This window comes from Lepisma saccharinum, unplaced genomic scaffold (assembly GCF_977018435.1).
Source record: "Lepisma saccharinum unplaced genomic scaffold, izLepSacc3.1 HAP1_SCAFFOLD_173, whole genome shotgun sequence".
Taxonomy (NCBI): Eukaryota; Metazoa; Arthropoda; class Insecta; order Zygentoma; family Lepismatidae; genus Lepisma; species Lepisma saccharinum.
The window spans coordinates 745,413-761,576 of record NW_028142974.1 but is presented as its reverse complement, the minus strand read 5'-3'; positions in this window follow the sequence as shown (position 1 = coordinate 761,576).

The window sequence follows — 16,164 nt, the reverse complement described above, 5'->3', positions numbered from 1 at the left end:
CACGCTGAAGAGAATCCAACCTTTCTCTTGCGTGGGCGTGTTTTCACGCTGAAGAGAATACAATCTTTCCCTGGCGTGGGTTTTCACGCTGAAGATAATCCAACCTTTCTCTTGCGTGGGCGTGTTTTCACGCTGAAGAGAATACAATCTTTCCCTGGCGTGGGTTTTCACGCTGAAGATAATCCAACCTTTCTCTTGCGTGGGCGTGTTTTCACGCTGAAGAGAATACAATCTTTCCCTGGCGTGGATTTTCACGCTGAAGATAATCCAACCTTTCTCTTGCGTGGGCGTGTTTTCACGCTGAAGAGAATCCAACCTTTCCCTGGCGTGGGTTTTCACGCTGAAGATAATCCAACCTTTCTCTTGCGTGGGCGTGTTTTCACGCTGAAGAGAATACAATCTTTCCCTGGCGTGGGTTTTCACGCTGAAGATAATCCAACCTTTCTCTTGCGTGGGCGTGTTTTCACGCTGAAGAGAATACAATCTTTCCCTGGCCTGGGTTTTCACGCTGAAGATAATCCAACCTTTCTCTTGCGTGGGCGTGTTTTCACGCTGAAGAGAATCCAACCTTTCCCTGGCGTGGGCATGTTTTCACGCTGAAGAGAATCCAACCTTTCTCTTGCGTGGGCGTGTTTTCACGCTGAAGAGAATCCAACCTTTCTCTTGCGTGGGCGTGTTTTCACGCTGAAGAGAATACAATCTTTCCCTGGCGTGGACATGTTTTCACGCTGAAGAGAATCCAACCTTTCTCTGGCGTGGGCGTGTTTTCACGCTGAAGAGAATCCAACCTTTCTCTTGCGTGGGCGTGTTTTCACGCTGAAGAGAATCCAACCTTTCCCTGGCGTGGACATGTTTTCACGCTGAAGAGAATCCAACCTTTCTCTGGCGTGGGCGTGTTTTTACGCCGAAGATAATCCAACCTTTCCCTTGCGTGGGCGTGTTTTCACGCTGAAGAGATTCCAACCTTTCCCTTGCGTGGGCGTGTTTTCGCCCGTAAACACATATGCTTCTTCTGAACTATCCTGCCGCCTAGCTAAAATTGCTAAAATGCTAAAACTATTACATTATAAATATATGTTTCAACTATCCTCCACGGATATTTATACTTTGTATAACAGTAGATTTCATCTTTGTTGCTTTTACCAAACATGAATAATAAATATGTATTTTAGGTTAATTTTGCTCAAATTTCCCGCCAGGATAGCGACAGCAAAATTACTAACTACTAAAATTGCTAAAAATAACCAATTTCATTATAAATATGTGCCTTCATTAATCCTCTACTGATATTTACAGTTAGTATATTAAAATATTTGATCTTTGTTGGTGATGCCAAACAAAAAGAATAAATATGTCTTTTAGGATAATTTTGCTTAAATTTCCCGCCAGGATGGAGGCAGCTAGTTCGTAATCTTGCCACCAGGGAAAGAGTTAAATATCCATATGAAGAATAGAAACTCGTGTATTTGTGGACTTCTCTAATACATATATGTATATACATACCTTAATACACAACCACACACACACCACACACACACATAGATACACACCTACTCACTAAATTTGAGACTAAATAAACAAACAATAAGTTGATTAGGTATATGAGTAGGGCCAAATGAATATGATAAAATAACTGAAAAATGCAATATGTTTGTTACAGTTTTATGCATTGAACACAGGACAAGTTTGGAGCTTAAGAATGAAATAATAAACACTAGAATGACAAATCATTTTTGTGATGAATCTCAAATTGTTCTGTACCATAAAATGCCTTGTCCATTAAACAAAGTTGTAGTAATTTTTTAAACATTTCAGAGGACCCATTTTCTGCAGTCACTAGGAGCATATTGGAGGCTCCCGCTTAGCCAAGTGGTTAGCGCTCTCACCTTTGGTGCGACCGGTCCCTGGTCCGATTCCCGTGGGTGCCTCCAAATTTTCGGCGTTGGCCCAGCATCTTGTGAGAGCTGCTCGCAGGTTGTCTTGCACTGTTTGTGACACTGTCGTGCTGTGCGACCTCTAGCACATTCAAGTTTTAACCAGCTTCGCTGCTCCTGCTTCGTAAACATCGCGACCGCTCACTCACAACTGCTCTGTTCTTGTTGTTACTGCGCACGGACATGGAGTGGGGAGAGTGAGTTCATTTGCTCTAAGGGAGGGTACGCATGTAACTAACCTTTGATATAAACGACATTGCCTGGCTCCGGTGCACGACTTCGCTATAACATAGTTGCCACTACTAATAAAGCAGCCAGCCCTTGTATTTTCTTTTATGTGCATTACGTAACTAAGCTAGGCACCTAATAAACAATCTTTACATGATAGGATACTCCATAAACATGATGAAGGTGACACCACGATAGTGTAAAGTTTCATTGTAGATGTTGAACGTAATAGGTAAAGGCAATGTTCCCTGTGCGCTTTGCAGAATGCCGTGAAATATATAGATGGGAATGTGGAGGTAGGTTACCACACATTCGTCGATCTTGGCCATTTTGAAGGTGATGTGATCAGCGCCACTCACCGGCCGCCTTTATCCCCAGCTAACCATTTATTTGAGGCCGGCTGAGCTGCAGAGCCGCTCTATTCGGGGACAATGCCGGAAAAATTCCAACCTTAGGTGACCCAATAGCCGCGGTGGTCAAGTCGGTAAGGCGTCTGACTGCCATGCGGGATTCCTTGGTTCAATTGAATAGAATAGCCATAATTTAAAAAATAATATTATTATTCTTTCAGCTTTAGAAAAATCAATGGAGATAGGACTTCCAAGGACGTTTTTCAACGCTCAGCGTAAGTTATATTTTGTTTCATAAGCTCAATACAAACACGACTGAGTGAGAGAGTGGTTAGAATAACACGCTACGAAGCCATGAGTTCCAGATTCGAATCTTGGATAAGACATGGCTGTTGTAATGAGATTATTCCTTTCTTTAACAAATTGTCTCTGAATCCTCCAACAGGTATCCTATTGATATCGCCAAAAAAAATCCAGTTCTTAGACACATGCTCTCCTGGATCATTTGGATATTACCAATTTACCTACTTCGGTGTGATAAATTCAGTGGTCGATGGAAAGGGAAAGTGGTTCGTAAATTTTCCATAAAGCTCCCGCCTTGCTTTTTTGTCTGAGACATTTCTTCGCCTCCACACCACTTTCATTGTCATCCTGTAAAATTATATAAAAAAACTTCCACAAGCTAGGTCAAACATTTTCCCAATAATATTTTTCATTTTTCGGTCGGAGAATGTTTTACTTCACCGAAGAAGAATTGGGTAGACATCAACAAAAGGATAAAGACTTTGCTCGGATTTCACCTCATTAACAAAATGTGTCGTTACTATGAAAACTACAATAGTATATTCCTAGGTATGGAATTTCTGAACATAAATGTAAACGTTTCTTCTCGATTATCTTTAATCAGACACACAGCACGTAAATTTAGTTCAAAAGTGTTATTTTGTTAAACGGAGGCCGTTTTGGAAATCTAAACTACAAGACGAATTATGCGCTGTTAGGAAATTTGCGATGGACTTTAACCTTCAGCTAATGGTCATTAAGGGAAGCGAGGGTAACAAAATATAAAGTATGGACTGTGCCTAAATATCATGTTGTTTTAGCTGGAAAAAAGAGGGAAATTCCAAATGATGATTTTTCTTATGAATTTTTGTATAGTTCTCAGAAGATGTACACATACTTAAATTTCTACACACACCACACACGTATATGTTCCTCTCCAGCTTTCCCTCTTCGTCAATCTAGCGGAGTCTACGAAGGAACTCTGGCAAGAATCTTCGACTATAGAGCCTCTGCAAAATTAAAAATATTGCGAGAAATTGTTGTTTATGTTATGAGTAGAACGTTTCTTCTGTGCCAAAGAAAGGCGAAACAGCAAATAGTTGCCACACTTCATGTCAAATCAGGCAGAAGGTGACCCTCGTAGTCACCGATTTTGAAGATATTTGGTACACAGCTTTGCTTTGTTCCGAAACCGACACCTGTGAAGCGATTTTGCTGGAATATGATTATATATACATAATATTTTTACAAACATGCCATTTTAAATTACGTATATCTCGGGAACAAATAAATATACATAATCGTTCTTGATCTCGTTGTAAAGATGAAGGACACTCAAATAGTAGGAGATGACCAACTGTTGAAACTTAGTTCAATTTGAAAACTCTGTTCAAATTTCAATTATGAACAGCTCTAAACACCCCCAATCGATTTTTCTAATTTTTAAAATATTTTTATATCGTGGTGTTTCTCCATATAAGGAAGAAAAATGAGATTGAAACTTGTCTTGAACCAGCAATGAACTGAACCCCAGTGAACTTATACAGAGACTTGTCAATTGTGTAGCTCTAGAGGATGTACAAACTTAGTACACAGGAACAAGATTATGTTACACGTGGTTATTGACTTGTTTATAAGCTGTTATTTCTAATTTCTGCTTTGTCTTTCCATATATTTAGCCGCGCTTTTGAAGGACGAGACGTAAACATGTCGAAAGAAATCAGATCTGCAACCATTTGCAGTTTGCCTTTACATTTGTGTGAAGAACTATTTCTCATTATATTTGAATTCATAAATTAATGTGGTAAATAACAATATATTTTATTAGTAATTCTTTCTTTCTTGACCAATTGCAACATTGCTTTTCCAAGCAGGGTCATATTACAGAAAAAAAATATATTACAAACAAGAGTAATTTTAAAATTACAAATTTGTCTTTCGTTTTGTCAAAATTGTCTGAATTTTTTTCTTACAAGCTTATCAACACGAAATTTACAGATTTCAGTACTTCATATTCAATACAAAATTAAGTCGAAAATGCTCTTAGAAATTAACATTATTTTATGTGTTTTGACTATTTGAATAATTCTTGGTCTTTTGATTTGTAAATGTAAGGTCTCTGTATACTTGCACGGTCTGCGGCAGTCTTAAGAGTACCTCCTAATCCCTCACTGCGGCCTTTTCGATGCAATGTTACAAATAAATGCCAGTCAGGGTAGCATATGTCTGCTAATATTGTGGCCCGAAGTTATTTTCACGATGCAATAAATTCAACATTTCTAACTTGTTTTATAGTGAGCAGAAGGTCAATCAGACAATTCTAATAAAACTTTGAACCATCTAATTCTATGTTCTAAGCATCCAGGAACAACAGCCTATCAGTTCCCGAAGACATGAAATTGAGCAACTTGACGGACACATTTCTTCACCCGGTAATTATATTTCGAAAGTTCGTTGGCGCCTATATCTTCTTGTGAACCCAAACGAAGGATTTGAAATTCATCACAAATTTCGTATCACAACCTGCAGATTTACAGTGCAAGTAGTAGGGACCTACAAAAACAAAGCAGACGCATTTGTCTGTTCCGTGCCAAGGATCCTTCCAATAAATTTCTAGAGACGCTCATACAACTCTTAGAGACTATCAACTCACACTGTATGTGGACATTCCAATTACACCACCTACACCATAAGAGCAACAAAACTAAAAGAGAGACCGAGAAACACGAGAAATGTGTTTCTCGGATAATGCCTAAACACAGTAGTGGAGCTCTCGGCGCAATAACTGCCTTTCCAGATTCCAAACTCTGAATAGATCCTGTGTTCAATGTTATGATGCGTCTTTCATCATCTATGAACGTGGATGAGATGAAAATCTCGTTGATCATCTTGCACGCAACCAGGAAAAATACATTTCGTTGAGGAATTTGATGTACATCCAAGGAAGTCGTCAAATAAAATCCGATCATTGGATCCTTACAATTTTCAATCGCAAAGCTTAGACAAAATCACAGACCAACTTGCAGATTGTGATCTTCGCCCGACCAACATTGGCAATGTTTAGACAACGAAAACGCATTATTGTTAAGACGAAAGGGCTTATATCCCAATAGTATATAAACGATTTAGCCAACTTCAGCATCACCGCCTTGTCCATGAGAATCATTCACATCCGGCTTACAGATAGGGATTGCTCTGAGGAGAATAACCAACAATCTCAAAATGTTCCAAAAAAGCTTCAACTTTAAGACCATGGGTGACTACCACAATCACCACCTAAAACTGGATGTGATGCTTTTGGCTTCTGTAGTCACAGCAAGCAATACTGAAGATCAGTCGACCTGAATTGGATGTTCTCACTAACATCGACCATTTACTTTTCATAGAGATAGCTATTGCAGTTAATGTTGTTCAATGTCCTTTGCGTTATGTCAAAGCAAACAAGTAAACGGCTGACGAATATGATCCCAGTAAGCTCACTTCTTACGTAGTATATTAGGACTTGAACAATGTGATTTCACAATACTAAATCCACTGATGGTTCTTGCTGGATGACGTTGGAATATTGTAATAACAAAGAGAGTTTGAAGTGCTACCATGAAAGGCGGAGTTATGTGGAAATGAACTTGTTATGTTCTTCAGAGGCTCACAATATCTACGATGGCTCCTGTTCTTGAGTCATCCCCCGAAGCTCGTATTTGTAATTGACGATTATGTATTTGAGGCGACGACAAATTATGCAGCACCCTACAGAATCCTCCAATTTTACTTGCGACACAGTTCGAAACCCAACCATGTTCACTTTTTAAATTTTAGACAGTGCAAGTAGTTTGAGCCTCACCTCTGCCCAAACAGCAGGTCGTCACCTGGATATTGTTACAAATAATGTGAAGCGATATTTTCCGAAAACGTTATCACTTGTGCTTTCCTTTCTGCTAGCGATACTGCTCTTTTGCTTTCTCTGATGGGAAGGAGAAAACTAAGATCACCATAGATTCCAAATATCATCGTCTGTTCATGATCAGTATGCGCTACAAGACAGTAAGGCGGTAAATGGTTTGTTATTTGATCATGATGTTCGTTCTGGAGTAGTGATTATCCGTTGACATTTCACAACTAATAATGATATTTTGTGACAGATAACATCAACGCAGTGGTAATTGTACCGCACTCCGCACATTGACGAATACAGATTGCATTTATTTGCATGTAATGATTACCCGATACACTGATATCATTTCCAACACTTATTGTACCCAAAGTATTTATTTTGCTACATATGTATGCACATTACTGTCATGATGCTTTTCCGGTGGGTACAATTTTAAACTTAATGCACTCTATTTTATATTGTTTTAACACAAGTAGTACAGTGGCACGGGTTCACCAACCGAAAATGGCGCTCGGTGGCGCTCGCAGTGTTGCTAACTCCTCACTTGAAAAAATCACCAAGGTTTTAGCTTGGTCTAACCTAACTTAAAGCAAGAAGCTGGCAATCTTGCTTGAGGCTGTTTTTGCAGTGTTGCCAACTTTTTACTCGAAAAAATAACCAAGGTTTTTTTTTGGTCTAACCTAACCTAAAGCAAGGAGCTGGCAATCTTGCTTGAGGCTTTTTTTTGCAGTGTTGCCAATTTTTTACTCGAAAAAATCACCAAAATAGTGGGGGTGCCCAGGTTCTGCGCCAGAAAATGGCGCTCGGTGAGGCTCGCAGCGTTGCCAACCCGGGCGAGGCGTAGCCTTTTACGGTGTATGTTAACCTCACCAGCGTTGCCAACTCGGGCGAGACGTAGCCTTTTACGGTGTATGTTAACCTCACAAGCAGCGTTGCCAACTCGTCGTAGCTTTTCACGGTGTATAATTTTTTTGCTTTTTTTGTGTGAGTGTACGTGTTCGGGCGAGGCGTAGCCTTTCACGGTGTATGTTAACCTCACCAGCGTTGCCAACTCGTCGTAGCCTTTTATGGTGTATGTTAACCTCACCAGTGTTGCCAACTCACTCCACGAAAATTTCACCAACTGATATTTTGAAGCTTTTCACGGTGTATGTTAACCTCACCAGCGTTGCCAACTCACTCCACGAAAATTTCACCAACTGATATTTTGAAGCTTTTCACGGTGTATGTTAACCTCACCAGTGTTGCCAACTCGTCGTAGCCTTTTATGGTGTATGTTAACCTCACCAGTGTTGCCAACTCACTCCACGAAAATTTCACCAACTGATCTTTTGAAGCTTTTTATGGTGTATGTTAACCTTACAAGCAGCGTTGCCAACTCGTCGTAGCTTTTCACGGTGTATATTAACCTCACCAGTGTTTCCAACTCGTCGTAGCCTTTCACGGTGTATGTTAACCTCACAAGCAGTGTTGCCAACTCCTCACTCGAAAAAATCACCAAGGTTTTTTATTTGGTCTAACCTAACCTAAAGCAAGGAGCTGGCAATACTGCTTGAGGTCTTACAGTGCATAAAGCAATTTGCCAACCTACTGGTATTTTTGCCATAGCTTTTTACAAAAAAGAGAAAAAGGAGAAAAAGAGAGAGAGGGAAGAGTTAAACAACCGACAGTGTTGCCAACTCCTCACTTGAAAAAAATCACCAAGGTTTTTGTTTTTGGGTCTAACCTAACCTAAAGCAAGGAGCTGGCAATTTTGCTTGAGGTTTTACAGTGCATAAAGCAATTTGCCAACCTACTGATATTTTTGCCATAGCTTTTTTACAAAAAAAAAAGAGAGAGAGAGGGAAGAGTTAAACAAGCGACAATGCTGCCAACACCTACCTACAGCTTTTTTTACTTGGCAAGGGCTATTTTGCTTGAGGCTTAACTAATTTATATACTGACGTAACATACATACACTGGGCAATAGAGCCGGCAACAAATATATACTGCTGTAAAAGAGAGAGGGATGGATGGATGGTAGCACAGTATGTGTGTGCGTGTGTGTGTGTATAATATGTAGCATTATTAACTAGAGTGCGTTGGCAACCCACCTATAACTAAAAAATAGAGATGCCAATGTTGCTGTAAGATAAAGAGTGAGACTAAGCTGGCAACAGTGGTGAGCGAATATGCATTATTTCCAAGTCCCGAGCGCCAATGTATATCGTGATTTTTGCAAACCTCTCTCGCGGCAACGATGCGCCACACACACACGTACGTACTTCTTTTTTATTTCAGTATTGTGACGCAAACAAACAAATAATAATTGTTGTTTTTAGGATGCCTGGCCCCTAACCCCGCCAGGGTGCGTGGTGCCCAACCCAAAAAGGTTCTAATGGCTGCGGCTCTAGATAACCACACCTCTGTAGAGTTTCACGTGTTTTTTTTTTTCCCCCAAACTTCCATGAAACCCTACAGAGGACCTCCGTAATGCATGCAACGTGTACTAACGACTCTAGTGTTATTTGATGTTGTAATATTTTTGGATATAGAGTTTTATTGTGAGATATAGATAAAAATAATTATGTTTATTATAATATTTTTTGATGAAGATGGAGAATGTATGTGTGTGTTACAAATAAAGTTGCATGCTTATTTTTTCTAGTGTGTGTGTATGTGTATGTGTTTTTTTTTGATGTTCGACAGCATCTGAAACGATAAAAAAATTTTATTGTTAATTTTCTCATGTAAAAACACCAACAACAAAATTTTTGTGCAAATTTTCTGATTATTTTGTGCTATAATGCAAAAAAATATTGTAACTGATGAAATTGATATTGTAATTGATCTTGAACTAGTGAAATTTTCGTATTGTGCCATTGAAACTGATTGTGCTAGCACAAAAATTTCTTATTGTGCAAGAAAAAGATGTTAAAAACCTGTTAAAACTGCTCTGTGACCCTCTCGTTCTTCACGTCGTGGACGAAGGACTTCTCGGCGACCAGGATCACACTGCATACGGTGTCCTCGGGCAACGGACTGTTGAACTCGCAGACGATCTTGATGTTGGTTCGATCGTTGACCACCACCTGCTTTCTCTTCGTCGTGTTGATGACGAACATCGGCCTGCGGGTTTTGAATTCGCTGGGCGTGTAGTACATGTCCATGCTTCCCTCGGTCACGCGTTTGAAAGAGGTGTAAGCTTCGTAAAGTTTGAGATAATCGTCTTTGGTCATGTCGAGGTTGTAATTCTCGCGCGGGAAGACTTCGTTGCGTCCATTCTTGAGATAAATGTTTTTGATCTTGCAGTCGTCGAATTTGCTGGAATTTTTTTCCTGGTTGTTATCGCGACCAGTCTGAAAGAGCACTACGACGAAATCTGGCATGTCGAACTGTATGTTGTTGAACTGTGTCGTCACGTCGAATTCCATGTGACTCCCCGATGCCATCTTCTGCACGCACTGGTAACCGTGAAAGTGAATCAGTACCTGCGGACTCTTCAAGATCTCCGTTTTGTACTTGAGGGCGTAGTTTGTTTCGTATTCCACGATCGGCATTCTCAATTCCATGCTCCGGATGACGCACTTGGCCGCTTCGGGTAATGTGTTGGCTATCGGCGTGCCGTCGGCGTTCAAGTTGGTGTATCGCATCAGTGCGTTGTTGTCGTTGGCCGCTCTTCGAAACGTGACGCGCAATCCACCCTTCCACATGATCTCCTTGTAGTCCGAGAAGAATCCCGGCAGCAGACGCATGGGAAAGAGCACCGTGTGATTTCTAGTCGATATTTTGGTCCCCGCTTCGAATCCTCCCGCCTGGTAGTATGCTGCATCCGTTTTGGATAATTTCAATGTTCCCACTGCCGTCGATGTGATGCCTGGATAGTCTATTCTGTCTATGACGGTGTTGTGTTTCCTCACCTCCACCTGCGAGAACAGGTGAGGCACGAAGTTGTCCACGAGTATCAAATTTGCATTGGGCGGAAACGCTTCTCCGCTTTCTTTCTTCACCACGTCGAATTGAAGGTAGAGGTCCGCTCTGTGAGGATGAACGAACCCGTCGCCTACGTCCACGTCGTATTCGATCTCCCTGTTCGCTTCGTTGAGATTGGCGAACGTGCGACGGTTCGGAGGGAAAGATTGCAATTCGTAACTTTCGATTTGTTCCATTTTCACTATGCGTGTTATTTACTATACGTTGATCTCCACGATGGCCGTCGTAGTGGCACCTGCGAAATCCACCACCTCTTCTTTCTCGTTCGTCACTACCAACTCTATGTCGTCTATGCGGTTGCGACATACTGGAAAATAGATCGGCGAAGAGGGCGTGTAGATGATCGGTTCCATGAATTCGGAATTGGGTTTGAATGTGGCGATGATTCCCGTCTGCTTGTGACTTCCCAGCAACCCCCCGTCCGAAGATTTAGTGATCATTCCTTCCGCCACGTTACAGTGAACGTTCAGAGTCTCTATGGCCAGAAATTTAGGAATATTGACTGCCGTGTGCTTGATGCCAGCTTCGAGTTTGGTGTCGTTCTCGAAACCTAAAAGTTCTCCCATGGTGCCCAGGTTCACGGTCTCCGTCGCCGACACGATTTCCACTCTGTGCGTGACCGAATTTTGAGAAAGGTACGTGCCTTTGGGTAACTGAGCTTGCAAAGTGGAAAGATTGTATTGACCTGGCGTGACGACGATGTGTTCGCTTCCGACACTAATTTTATTATTGTGCTGCGTGACGTTAGGTATGAGGTACATGCTGTAGAATGCACGCAGAGCTACGGATTTAGGATAGACGATGTCGTCGTGCAGCGTGAGTTTCAGGATCGAAGATTCGCTCGTGAGATGGAACACGCCCATTGTGTTTCAGGTTCCACAATGCTTTCTGAAAATGTTCCACCGACGGGTTATTTATTTTAGACATGTATGCGAGAACAGAAAGGCAAAGGTGGCCGCAGTTAACATCGGTGAAACCCTGGATGCGTTTGTCATTGTAGTAGAGGTTGGCAACACTGAGATACTTCACCAACCTGGCAGGTGGTGTGCCACCGAACGAATCGAAAACAAATGCATTGTTATCGTTAATTTTGAGGTAGCATATCCAATGTGTACCAGGATTTTTGTAACTGTCCAGGTTGACCACGCCATACTCCTTTTTCTTCACAGCAGAGGGTAGAGAATCGGACATGAAAACACCCCTGAAGTTTCTTATTCCCAACAGTTCGATTAGAGATTCAATATCGAAGTTGGACAGGGCTTCTTCTTTTTTTTATATTTTTTCAAAGCATCGAGGTTGCTTTTTTGCTTTTTGGTTATACCTTTCCCCTTCTTCTCCATAGCCAGATTGTGACGTTTTTGTTCTTCCAGTTCCGCCTTGTTCTTCTTCGAGTCGATGACGGTTTTCGCGATGGCGGCGCTTCCGCCGGCCAAACTTCCAACAGCCCCCAATGCTGCCAGGATGGCTGGGATGCTGAATATGAAACCTCCGATTTTTTGCTGTTTTCGCGAACGCTGCAAGCGTTTCAATTGAGGTGTGCTGAGCAGTAATTTCATTCCGTGTCCTTTCGTCAAGCAAGAATGTTTCTTCTCACGTTGTTTCTTGGTGAGTAACCCATCGAGGGCACCTAAATTTTTCAGATTGGAGTATGGTATCTGGTACACGACACCCTTAGGCTTCATGTTGATGCTCTATATGTTATCTTCACGATATGTTATTTATATATATGTTTTGAGATTTTTTTGCTTTGTGTAATTTTTTTGGTATGTTATTTATATATAAATATTCTGAGATTTTTTTGGTCCGTGTAATTTTTTTCAAGGATATACTTTGCGCAGAGTCGTTACACAAATTCTATTACGTGCTTTGTTTTTTTACCAAGAAGTTCTTTTGTACCCTTGTACACGATTCGAGTTTTGTTCTCGATTAAAATAGCTAGCTTCTCGTTGGATAACATGTCAGCGTATCGATCTGGTAAAAATAGACTGTATTGTGCGTTGAGCAACAGACGCGCCTTGGGACCATACTGGGTAGAAACAATTGAACCGGAAGTTATCGTGTAAGGTTTGTCCACTTCCAATTCCCGAATTTTTACATACTCTACTGACAAATTTAGCATTTGTTTTAATGCTTGGAGGTCACTCATTTTTTCAGTTGTCATATCGAAGAGAAATTTTCAGTGTGTGTGTTAGAGAAATTTAGTTTTTTTTTCACGATGTGTGTTATTTATATATACCGAAGATTTTTTTCACGATGTGTGTTATTTATATATATATTTTTTTTCACGGTTTGTATCGAAGATTTTTTTTGTGTGTGTGCGTTAGAGGAAGAAAGTTCGTGCTTCGGAAAACGCAATGATGTGCGTGATGATTTCTTCAGTTTCCTGTTTGGACTTACACCAATCATCAGTATATCGTCTTCTCCCCTGCCTCGCCTCGTGCAGTTCGTCTAACCTATCGTTTAATTTTTCCCCCGCAACCGAAAGAAGAGTGTCAAGATCACCGCTCCTCATTCCACTGATCTCCCGAAGATGGCCCTTGATAAGCATTTCACAAGGGATACGAAATTTCGGAGTTGTTCTTGCTACGTGTAAAAGTTTCCCCTACATCCTCGCAAGCGTGTTTGAATATTTTACATAGCAGTTCGTGCGGCAAATCGGTTATGCAAGACATGTTGTTATTATTTCTTTTTTACTGTATGTTATTTATTTATACACCCCATCCAAATTTTTGTTTCGTGTTCATGGCGATGGTGGTGCCCAGTGCTGCAACTCTTTCTCCCAGCGAAGCGTCTCTACTAACGAATCTTTCGAAAGCTGCGTGCTCTAACTTTCTGTCTGCTTCGTGACGTGCATTCAGATCGGTGCGAGTGGTGTTGTAGGCAATGTCGTGATCTTTGCATGCGACGTCCAACGGATTCACACCCTTGTCTCCTCTCTCCAATCTTTTCTCGAGTTTGGTACCCGGTCCGCAGAACTGGTAGCCGGGTAAATGCATCTCGAAAGGTAACTTGTTGATGATGTCGTTCACGAGTCCCTTTCCTTCGGCCACGTTCCAGAATCTCGGAGGCAGCGTGTTGATAATTTTAATGAGGTAACCTATGCCCTTGTCGTTGTTCACGATGAAGTTGGAAAGTTTTGTGCTGATCATGTCCACAATTCCTACCTTCTCGTTGTAGAAATTACGATTGCCTGCATTCTCCTCTCCTGCAATAACCAACAATCGGTCTATGAGCTTGCGCACGTCGTCCACCCACACAAACTCTTTGGGCAGGGTGTTGTAGAGTTTGACGCCGCTGCCTGTTTTCACCTGGTTCCAAATCGGTTTGATGAGATTTCTGTACTTCTCGCCGCTGCTCGATTTCACCCTATTCTGCGAGGCGTCGTTGTTCTGGTATAAGGCATCCGTCATGATCAAAATTTCCTTGTAACTCTGGTAATCTTCGTCAGTGTAATCTTTCGGCTGCTTTTTGGCAACGAGTTCCCACAGTCCCACCGTACCCGGATACCTGTTCCAACTATCCTTCTCGCCTAAATTAACTTTAATGTCGTTGCCTTCGAAGGTCACCTTCGATTTTCCAATCTTCCAAACCACACCGCCGCCTTCGTTGCTCTCCATGCTCGGATACAATCCGAACACTTCATCCTTGTCGAATTTCCCCGTGCTCAGGTAGTCTCGTGCCAAAGGTCCCAACTCGATCTTATCCAAAGATGACGACGTGCTACCTATGGCTCGACGTCGTGCCGGTACGTCCTTCAGTTCGAACGGCGTCGAAGGAATGCTCGAAATGGGCGTGGGTACGGTGTAACTTTTAGCTGCAAGTGGTACGAGTTCGTTGATCAAATTTTTATTTTGTTCCGTGACGCCTTTAATTTCTTTACCTAGATCGCTGATGGCGTCGATCACAGGTTGATCTTGACGTTTCTTCTCTTCGTAGAATCCGCGATTCTCGGATTTCCAACCTTTAAAGCGTTTCGCGAGGTAATCGCGAAGCTTGAGATTTTCGTCTTCGATTTTTCGTTTCGTCATAGTGTTATTTATACACGTCGTTTCTCACAACGTTGCAACGTTTAGAAAGTCGTTGATTTTGTTTCTGTATTTTCCGTCGTTGGGTTTTCTCGTCATGTCGATCGTCGCGAATCCGAAATCGTCACTGTTCCAACAGTGGGAGCAGCAGCGTTCCGAAAATTGATTGTAGTTCATGTCTCCGCCTACGTAGTCATCGTACGCGTGCTTGAGGTTGGTGTGATCTTGACGAAACAAACATATGAAATTAGCGTTGTCGCGTACTAACTGTTTTGGAATTTTGGAAAACGTTTGAGCTAGGAAGAAGCAATCTATTCCTTTGTGACGACCTTGCGTGAAAAAATTGCGAATTTCATTTTGATTTTCCAGGATAACATCGTCGAACACAACAACTGAATTTTCACGACAATCGTCGAGGGGTTTTATTTCCGAAGCGAACGTTGCAATGTCCAGACCATCGTACAGTTTCATCAGTTGCTTGTATTTCGCTTGTTCGAGACTTTTCGAAAATACGTAGAGGTGCCTGTTCTTCCAATCTAACCAATTCGGTGCGAGGAGAAAATTGTCCACGAGCAGTGTTGTTTTCCCACACCCCGAAGGACCTACGATCAGACAGCGGATGCTGTCGGGAAGCAACTCACCGTTCTTTTTTCTCGTTTGACTTTCCGAATCCGGTAGACGTTTCACCACGTTCCATGTACTTACAAGATCACTTCGTTCGCGTTGATCCAACTTTTTTCTGGAAGTCCCAGCCATTTGACAAACAGTTTGTTGCCTTTTCTACGCAATACTTTCTCGATGAGGTACGTGTCGGGATGTTTTGTTTTAGAGAGTTCCTCTTCGTAAAATCTTCCTTTCAAAATCTCACCGCTACTATCTTTTATTATATACGTGTGTCGGTTTCCGGGTAAAACTCGAACCACCGTAAAAAGTTCCGTGCTCCAATTTTTTGTGAACCCCTTCTCGAAGGTGCGTTTGAATTTGCTGATCCTCACCTGGTCTCCAATTTTGAATTTTGATTTCTTGGTAGTCGTGGGAGTGTACTTTGGACAGTAAACTGTAGAAATTAAACGCTGCTCGTCAGATTTCGTAACGTCAGCTGGCTTCATGCCTATCGTTCTGTGTACTGTATTATTGTAGGTGTCGACGAGTTCCGGCAGTATGTCGACCCATTTGTAATTTCCTCGAAGCGTGAATCGTTTCCACATGTGTGTTTTCAAGGTTCGATTAAATCTTTCCACAATGCTGGCTTTGATGTGACTGAAGGTTGAATAATGTCGAATGTCGTGTTTCCGAATAAACTTTTGGAATACAGCATTGTAAAATTCCTTCCCCTTGTCCGTTTGCAAAAACCGAGGTCGTCTGTCGCTTTCGCGAAAAATTGTCTTGAATGCTTCCGTGACGCACGTTCCTGTTTTGGCTTTCAAAGGTAGAGCCCATGCGAATTTCGAAAACGTGTCTATGACGGTGAGGAGGTACTT